Source organism: Lethenteron reissneri, chromosome 69 (genome assembly GCF_015708825.2).
Source record: "Lethenteron reissneri isolate LAM-NWPU_2019-01 chromosome 69, ASM1570882v1, whole genome shotgun sequence".
Taxonomy (NCBI): Eukaryota; Metazoa; Chordata; class Hyperoartia; order Petromyzontiformes; family Petromyzontidae; genus Lethenteron; species Lethenteron reissneri.
Window position 1 is genome coordinate 4,217,733 of NC_083847.1, and position 9,677 is coordinate 4,227,409.

Genomic DNA, 9,677 nt, shown 5'->3' on the forward strand with positions numbered 1-9,677 from the left:
GGGCGGGTGAGCGAGTGGGTGGGCGGATGAGTGGGTGAGTGAGTGGATGGGAGAGTGGGTGGGTGAGTGGGTGGGTGAGCGAGTGAGTGAGTGGGTTGGTGAGCGAGTGAGTGGGTGGGTGAGTGACTGGATGGCTGGGCAAGTGGGTGGGTGAGTGAGTGGATGGGTGAGTGGGTGGGTGAGTGGTTAAGTGGGTGAGTGGTACTGGGTCTGTCCCGTGACCTCCTCCTGTACCCAGCCTGGCACAGCAGTCAACGCACGGCACCTGCAGGGTCTGTCCCGTGACCTCCTGCACCTAGCCTGGCACAGCAGTCAACCCATGGCACCTGCAGGGTCTGTCCCGTGACCTCCTTCTGCACCTAGCCTGGCACAGCAGTCAACGCACGGCACCTGCAGGGTCTGTCCCGTGACCTCCTGCACCTAGCCTGGCACAGCAGTCAACCCATGGCACCTGCAGGGTCTGTCCCGTGACCTCCTTCTGCACCTAGCCTGGCACAGCAGTCAACTCATGGCACCTGCTGGGTCTGTCCCGTGACCTCCTGCACCTAGCCTGGCACAGCAGTAAACCCATGGCACCTGCTGGGTCTGTCCAGTGACCTCCTCATGCACCTAGCCTGGCACAGCAGTCAACCCGTGTCACCTGCTGGGTCTGTCCCATGACCTCCTCATGCACCTAGCCTGGCACAGCAGTCAACCCGTGTCACCTGCTGGGTCTGTCCCGTGACCACCTCATGCACCTAGCCTGGCACAGCAGTCAACCCATGGCACCTGCTGGGTGGTGGAGATGGTGGAGGTGGTGGTGGAGGCGGTGGTGGCCGAGGTGGTGGTGGAGGTGGTGGTGGTGGAGGTGGTGAAGGTGGTGGTGGAGGAAGTGGTGGTGGAGGTGGTGGAGGTGGTGTTGGTGGTGGAGGAGGTGGTGTTGGTGGTAGAGGAGGAGGTGGAGGTGGTGGTGGTGGAGGTGGTGGTGGAGGAGATGGTGGTGGAGGAGGTGGTGGAGGTGGTGGTGTTGGTGGTGAAGGTGGTGGTGGAGGTGGTGGAGGTGGTGAAGGTGGTGGTGGAGGTGGTGGTGGAGGTGGTGGTGGTGGAGGTGGTGTTGGTGGTGGTGGTGGAGGAGGAGGTGGAGGTGGTGGTGGTGGTGGTGAAGGTGGAGGTGGTGGTGGTGGAGGTGGTGGTGGTGGAGGTGGTGTTAGTGAAGGTGGAGGTGGTGGTGGTAGAGGAGGAGGTGGTGGAGGTGGTGGTGGAGGTGGTGGTGGTGGTAGCGGGAGAGGAGTGGGACGAGGTTGGTGAGTGGTAGTTGTGCGGGAAAGAGGTGAAGGTGGTGGAGCTAGAGGAGGTGGAGTAGGAGGTGGACGAGAAGGTGGACGAGTTGGTGGAGGAGCTCTCACCCACCGCGTGGTTGATCCACAGAGGGGAGACGGAGGAGACGCCGGGGCCCCGGAACGAGCATTGAAGTGTGAGGGGGCCCCGGAACGAGCATTGAAGTGTGAGGGGGCCCCGGAACGAGCATTGAAGTGTGAGGGGGCCCCGGAACGAGCATTGAAGTGTGAGGGGGCCCCGGAACGCGCATTGAAGTGTGAGGGGGCCCCGGAACGCGCATTGTAGTGTGAGGGGGGCCCCGGAACGCGCATTGTAGTGTGAGGGGGGCCCCGAAACGCGCATTGTAGTGTGAGGGGGGCCCCGGAACGAGCATTGTAGTGTGAGGGGGCCCCGGAACGCGCATTGTAGTGTGAGGGGGCCCCGGAACGAGCATTGTAGTGTGAGGGGGCCCCGGAACGAGCATTGTAGTGTGAGGGGGCCCCGGAACGCGCATTGTAGTGTGAGGGGGCCCCGGAACGCGCATTGTGGTGTGAGGGGGGCCCCGGAACGAGCATTGTAGTGTGAGGGGGGGCCCCGGAACGAGCATTGTAGTGTGAGGGGGGCCCCGGAACGAGCATTGTAGTGTGAGGGGGGGCCCCGGAACGCGCATTGTAGTGTGAGGGGGGCCCCGGAACGCGCATTGTGGTGTGAGGGGGCCCCGGAACGAGCATTGTAGTGTGAGGGGCGGCCCCGGAACGAGCATTGTAGTGTGAGGGGGGCCCCGGAACGCGCATTGTAGTGTGAGGGGGGGCCCCGGAACGAGCATTGTAGTGTGAGGGGGCCCCGGAACGAGCATTGTAGTGTGAGGGAGGGCCCCGGAACGCGCATTGTGGTGTGAGGGGGCCCCGGAACGCGCATTGTAGTGTGAGGGGGGCCCCGGAAAGCGCATTGTGGTGTGAGGGGGGCCCCGGAATGCGCATTGTGGTGTGAGGGGGGCCCCGGAACGCGCATTGTAGTGTAAGGGGGGCCCCGGAACGAGCATTGAAGTGTGAGGGGGGCCCCGGAATGCGCATTGTAGTGTGAGGGGGCCCCGGAACGAGCATTGAAGTGTGAGGGGGGCCCCGGAACGAGCATTGTAGTGTGAGGGGGGGCCCGGAACGCGCATTGTAGCGTGAGGGGGGCCCCGGAACGCGCATTGTAGTGTGAGGGGGGCCCCGGAACGCGCATTGTAGCGTGAGGGGGGCCCCGGAACGCGCATTGTAGTGTGAGGGGGGCCCCGGAACGCGCATTGTGGTGTGAGGAGGGCCCCGGAACAAGCATTGTGGTGTGAGGGGGGCCCCGGAACGAGCATTGTGGTGTGAGGGGGGCCCCGGAACGAGCATTGTAGTGTGAGGGGGGCCCCGGAACGCGCATTGTAGTGTGAGGGGGGCCCCGGAACGCGCATTGTGGTGTGAGGGGGGCCCCGGAACGCGCATTGTGGTGTGAGGGGGGCCCCGGAACGCGCATTGTAGTGTGAGGGGGGCCCCGGAACGCGCATTGTGGTGTGAGGGGGGCCCCGGAACGAGTATTGTAGTGTGAGGGGGCCCCGGAACGAGCATTGTGGCGTGAGGGGGCCCCCGGAACGCGCATTGTAGTGTGAGGGGGGCCCCGGAACGCGCATTGTAGTGTGAGGGGGGCCCCGGAACACGCATTGTGGTGTGAGGGGGCCCCGGAACGCGCATTGTAGTGTGAGGGGGGCCCCGGAACGCGCATTGCAGTGTGAGGGGGCCCCGGAACGCGCATTGTAGTGTGAGGGGGCCCCGGAACGAGCATTGTCGTGTGAGGAGGGCCCCGGAACGCGCATTGTAGTGTGAGTGGGCCCCGGAACGCGCATTGTAGTGTGAGGGGGCCCCGGAACGCGCATTGTGGTGTGAGGGGGGCCCCGGAACGCGCATTGTGGTGTGAGGGGGGCCCCGGAACGCGCATTGTGGTGTGAGGGGGGCCGCGGAACGCGCATTGTGGTGTGAGGGGGGCCCCGGAACGAGCATTGTGGCGTGAGGGGGGCCCCGGAACGCGCATTGTGGTGTGAGGGGGGCCCCGGAACGAGCATTGTGGTGTGAGGGGGGCCCCGGAACGAGCATTGTGGTGTGAGGGGGGCCCCGGAACGAGCATTGTAGTGTGAGGGGGGGGCCCCGGAACGCGCATTGTGGTGTGAGGGGGGCCCCGAAACGAGCATTGTAGTGTGAGGGGGGGCCCCGGAACGAGCATTGTAGTGTGAGGGGGCCCCGGAACGCGCATTGAAGTGTGAGGGGGCCCCGGAACGAGCATTGTAGTGTGAGGGGGCCCCGGAACGAGCATTGAAGTGTGAGGGGGCCCCGGAACGCGCATTGTAGTGTGAGGGGGGCCCCGGAACGCGCATTGTGGTGTGAGGGGGGCCCCGAAACGAGCATTGTAGTGTGAGGGGGGGCCCGGAACGAGCATTGTAGTGTGAGGGGGGCCCCGGAACGAGCATTGTACTGTGAGGGGGGGCCCCGGAACGCGCATTGTAGTGTGAGGGGGGCCCCGGAACGCGCATTGTGGTGTGAGGGGGGGCCCCGAAACGAGCATTGTAGTGTGAGGGGGGCCCCGAAACGAGCATTGTAGTGTGAGGGGGGGCCCCGGAACGCGCATTGTAGTGTGAGGGGGCCCCGGAACGAGCATTGTAGTGTGAGGGGCGGCCCCGGAACGAGCATTGTGGTGTGAGGGGGGCCCCGGAACGCGCATTGTAGTGTGAGGGGGGGCCCCGGAACGAGCATTGTAGTGTGAGGGGGCCCCGGAACGAGCATTGTAGTGTGAGGGGGGGCCCCGGAACGCGCATTGTAGTGTGAGGGGGGCCCCGGAACGCGCATTGTGGTGTGAGGGGGGCCCCGAAACGAGCATTGTAGTGTGAGGGGGCCCCGGAACGAGCATTGTGGTGTGAGGGGGCCCCGGAACGCGCATTGTAGTGTGAGGGGGGCCCCGGAATGCGCATTGTGGTGTGAGGGGGGCCCCGGAATGCGCATTGTGGTGTGAGGGGGGCCCCGGAACGCGCATTGTAGTGTAAGGCGGGCCCCGGAACGAGCATTGAAGTGTGAGGGGGGCCCCGGAATGCGCATTGTAGTGTGAGGGGGCCCCGGAACGAGCATTGAAGTGTGAGGGGGGCCCCGGAACGAGCATTGTAGTGTGAGGGGGGGCCCGGAACGCGCATTGTAGCGTGAGGGGGGCCCCGGAACGCGCATTGTAGTGTGAGGGGGGCCCCGGAACGCGCATTGTAGCGTGAGGGGGGCCCCGGAACGCGCATTGTAGTGTGAGGGGGGGCCCCGGAACGCGCATTGTGGTGTGAGGGGGGCCCTGGAACAAGCATTGTGGTGTGAGGGGGGCCCCGGAACGAGCATTGTGGTGTGAGGGGGGCCCCGGAACGAGCATTGTAGTGTGAGGGGGGCCCCGGAACGCGCATTGTAGTGTGAGGGGGGCCCCGGAACGCGCATTGTGGTGTGAGGGGGGCCCCGGAACGCGCATTGTGGTGTGAGGGGGGCCCCGGAACGCGCATTGTAGTGTGAGGGGGGCCCCGGAACGCGCATTGTGGTGTGAGGGGGGCCCCGGAACGCGCATTGTAGTGTGAGGGGGGCCCCGGAACGAGTATTGTAGTGTGAGGGGGCCCCGGAACGAGCATTGTGGCGTGAGGGGGCCCCCGGAACGCGCATTGTAGTGTGAGGGGGGCCCCGGAACGCGCATTGTAGTGTGAGGGGGGCCCCGGAACACGCATTGTGGTGTGAGGGGGCCCCGGAACGCGCATTGTAGTGTGAGGGGGGCCCCGGAACGCGCATTGCAGTGTGAGGGGGCCCCGGAACGCGCATTGTAGTGTGAGGGGGCCCCGGAACGAGCATTGTAGTGTGAGGATGGCCCCGGAACGCGCATTGTAGTGTGAGGGGGCCCCGGAACGCGCATTGTAGTGTGAGGGGGCCCCGGAACGCGCATTGTGGTGTGAGGGGGCCCCGGAACGCGCATTGTGGTGTGAGGGGGGCCCCGGAACGCGCATTGTGGTGTGAGGGGGGCCCCGGAACGCGCATTGTGGTGTGAGGGGGGCCCCGGAACGCGCATTGTGGTGTGAGGGGGGCCCCGGAACGCGCATTGTGGTGTGAGGGGGGCCCCGGAACGAGCATTGTGGTGTGAGGGGGGCCCCGGAACGAGCATTGTGGTGTGAGGGGGGCCCCGGAACGCGCATTGTGGTGTGAGGGGGGCCCCGGAACGCGCATTGTGGTGTGAGGGGGGCCCCGGAACGAGCATTGTGGTGTGAGGGGGGCCCCGGAACGAGCATTGTGGTGTGAGGGGGGCCCCGGAACGAGCATTGTAGTGTGAGGGGGGGCCCGGAACGAGCATTGTAGTGTGAGGGGGGCCCCGGAACGAGCATTGTGGTGTGAGGGGGGCCCCGGAACGAGCATTGTAGTGTGAGGGTGGCCCCGGAACGAGCATTGTAGTATGAGGGGGGCCCCGGAACGAGCATTGTGGTGTGAGGGGGGCCCCGGAACGAGCATTGAAGTGTGAGTGGGCCCCGGAACGCGCATTGTGGTGTGAGGGGGGCCCCGGAACGAGCATTGTAGTGTGAGGGGGGCCCCGGAACGCGCATTGTAGTGTAAGGGGGGCCCCGGAACGAGCATTGTGGTGTGAGGGGGGGGGGCCCCGGAACGAGCATTGAAGTGTGAGGGGGCCCCGGAACGAGCATTGTAGTGTGAGGGGGGCCCCGGAACGAGCATTGAAGTGTGAGGGGGCCCCGGAACGAGCATTGAAGTGTGAGGGGGCCCCGGAACGAGCATTGTAGTGTGAGGGGGCCCCGGAACGAGCATTGTGGTGTGAGGGGGGCCCCGGAACGAGCATTGTGGTGTGAGGGGGGGGGCCCGGAACGAGCATTGTAGTGTGAGGGGGCCCCGGAACGAGCATTGTAGTGTGAGGGGCCCCAGAACGAGCATTGTGGTGTGAGGGGGGCCCCGGAACGAGCATTGTGGTGTGAGGGGGGAGCCCGGAACGAGCATTGTAGTGTGAGGGGGCCCCAGAACGAGCATTGAAGTGTGAGGGGGCCCCGGAACGAGCATTGTGGTGTGAGGGGGGCCCCGGAACGAGCATTGTAGTGTGAGGGGGGCCCCGGAACGCGCATTGTAGTGTGAAGGGGGCCCCGGAACGCGCATTGTAGTGTGAAGGGGGCCCCGGAACGCGCATTGTGGTGTGAAGGGGGCCCCGGAACGCGCATTGTAGTGTGAGGGGGGCCCCGAAACGAGCATTGTAGCATGAGGGGGCCCCCGGAACGAGCATTGTGGTGTGAGGGGGCCCCGGAACGAGCATTGTAGTGTGAGGGGGGGCCCCCGGAACGAGCATTGTGGTGTGAGGGGGCCCCGGAACGAGCATTGTAGTGTGAGGGGGGGGCCCCGGAACGCGCATTGTGGTGTGAGTGGGGGTCCCAGTAGAACAATGTTACACTGCTACTTCTGTGTGCTTTATCTTTAGTAAGAATGTGATAATGTTGTGTGGCAATGCCTTTGAAGCTGATTGACCTACAGCAGAGACATTCTTGTTTCCGATCTGTGTTTGCCATCGCCGATTGAAATCGTAAATTTTTTTAGGCTAATTTTAAGTTATTTCGGTAAATTCACGTAGAAGGGAAACATTAAAATAATAAAAAGAAAACATCATAAAATATTTTATTATGTTTCATTTTTATTTAAACTCACGTAGAAGGGAAATATTAAAATAATAAAAATAAAACATAATGAAATATTATTTGATTATAAAATAAAACATAATGAAATATTATTTGATTATAAAATAAAACATAATGAAATATTATTTGATTACGTTTCATTTTTATTATTTTATTATTTCCCTTCTACGTGAGTTTAAATAAAAATGAAACATAATAAAATAATATTTTATGTTTTATTTTTATTATTTTATTATTCACGTAGAAGGGAAATAATAAAATAATAAAAATAAAACAAAATAAAATTATTCTCACGACGTTTCGGCCACAACGCAAGCAGCCGTCCTCAGGTGAGGAACAGGTCTGTCGAGAAGACAGCGTCTGAATGACCTGTTCTTCACCTGAGGACGGCTGCTTGCGTAAAACATTATTTTATTATGTTTTATTTTTACTATTTTATTATTTCCCTTCTACGTGACTTTACCGAAAGAACCAAGAAGATGAATCCCTGCAGTCACGAAAGCTTTAAATCGAAATTGTATTATGTTTTATTTTTATTATTTCATTATTTCCCTTCTACGTGACTTTACCGAAAGAACCAAGAAGATGTGACCGAAATGTCACAATAAACGACATCAACAACATGTACCACCACACCCTGTAGCCACAGCTGGCACGGGATGGAATCCACCAGCGGATTATGACGTTGAGCAGTGCCGGATGTAGCTGAATCTGGGGCCTGTAGCATATTATGTCATAAAGAGGCCCTGGATATTATATAAGTATAACCCGTAAAAACAAAGTTTTTCACTATAAATCCTTTATATGCGTGGCGGCTAGAGTCCTCTCGTCCTCTGGCTTGAGATGGCTGCCACCTATGGGTCAGATGATTGTCTGCCAGTATTAAGCAATTGGTAATTAAATATTTAATTTGTTTTCCCTAAACAGTGGAAAATTTTGGAAAAATGTTTTCACGAACATTAATTGTCACGCACAACGAGTCTGTGTGCAAAATGTCAGCTCGATTGGATCACGGGAAGTGGGTTAAAAAACGACCGAAAGATTTGCACGGTCCTAAGCAAGCAAGCGAACTTAATATAAAGGATTTAAAAACAAACTTAAATATTAAAGTGACTTTACTGAAAGAAGCAAAGAGTATGGATTGCTGCAGTCACGTAAGCTTCAGATCAAGGTTGAATATTAACACACACACATGTGTAACTTGCACAGGAAAGTAATTTAAACTGGTAGGACCCTCCTGGTGACACCAGCCCACAAGGGATTATTGTGTCCGTCGTGCAGGGAGGGGCTAGGTGGGGTGGGGAGGGTGGGGAGGGGCTGGGTGGGGCTGGGTGGGGAGGGGCTGGTCACCCCGTGGTGCCCTTATAAAACTCAACGTTTCACCTACTCACGCCGGCTTGTGCCCGCCCTCACAGTCGGGCATATTTGCGGAATACACCACGCCGCCGTTGACCCTGCAGGCCATTGACTGAGCAACGCAACGTTACTACCAGCTCCCTCCGCAGATGAATGTGTTCTTTTTAAATCCATTATATTAAATTCGCTTGCTTGCTTGCTTACGACCGTGCAAATCTTTCGGTCGTTTTTTAACCCACTTCCCGTGATCCAATCGAGCTGACATTTTGCACAGACTCGTTGTGCGAGACAGTTAATGTTCGTGAAAAAATTTTTCCAAAATTTTCCAACTGTTTAGGGAAAACAAATTAAATATTTAATTACCAATTGTTTAATACTGGCAGACAATCTGACCCATAGGTGGCAGCCATCTCAAGCCAGAGGACGAGAGGACTCTAGCCGCGACGCATATAAAGGATTTATAGGTGAAAAACTTTGTTTTTACGGGTTATACTTATTATGCTATCGGCATACCCCATTTTCATTGATTATACCCGAAATTAACTCTGTCACTTATGATTGCAAGTTGTTGCAAGTCAGTAACTGCTTTAGTGTTAAAATCTGGTGCTGTATTTTTAGGATTGTGTGTTCAAATCATTTTATGTAGATATCCACATTTAAATATTTTTCTTCTGCAGTTTATTGAAAATGCAATATTTGAGGTCTCAAAAACCTGATGCGAGACGAAAACTGATGTCAGATTTGGAATCGGCACGCCAAAACTACCTTTAACCCGTTGGAATTACCTTATGCCAGAAAAAGCGTGTTGACCAGTGTAATCGAGGTGGGGAGGCGGTGGTTAGCGCCACGAACCCAGCGACCCCAGTGTGACCCCCGCTCACCCAACACAGGCGACGAAGATCTCAACCGGTGCTGGGCCTCGCCTAGGTCGACTCGGCCTCAAAACTGGCCAATTAGGTCTCAACAAAGTCCCAGGATGACGATGCCAACTTTCCAACCAAGGCAGGAAAAGCCTTAAAAAAAACGGAAATCTACCCCACAACTAAAAATCTATTTGTGACATCCACCACCACATCTCGCCAGGGCAGAGAGACACCACCAACACCGAGACCCCCACCCCACCAGAGCCCAGGACACAGCATTGGAGGCGGGGGTTTTGGGGCTGCGTTTCACTTTTATTTCAGATACATAAATTCGCCAGAACATCGAGATAAACACGGGTCCGCATTAAACCACCATCACCACAACCAGCACAACCACCATCTCCACCACCAAAAAGACAAATATCCCTCCACCGTAGCCCCGTGTACATCCC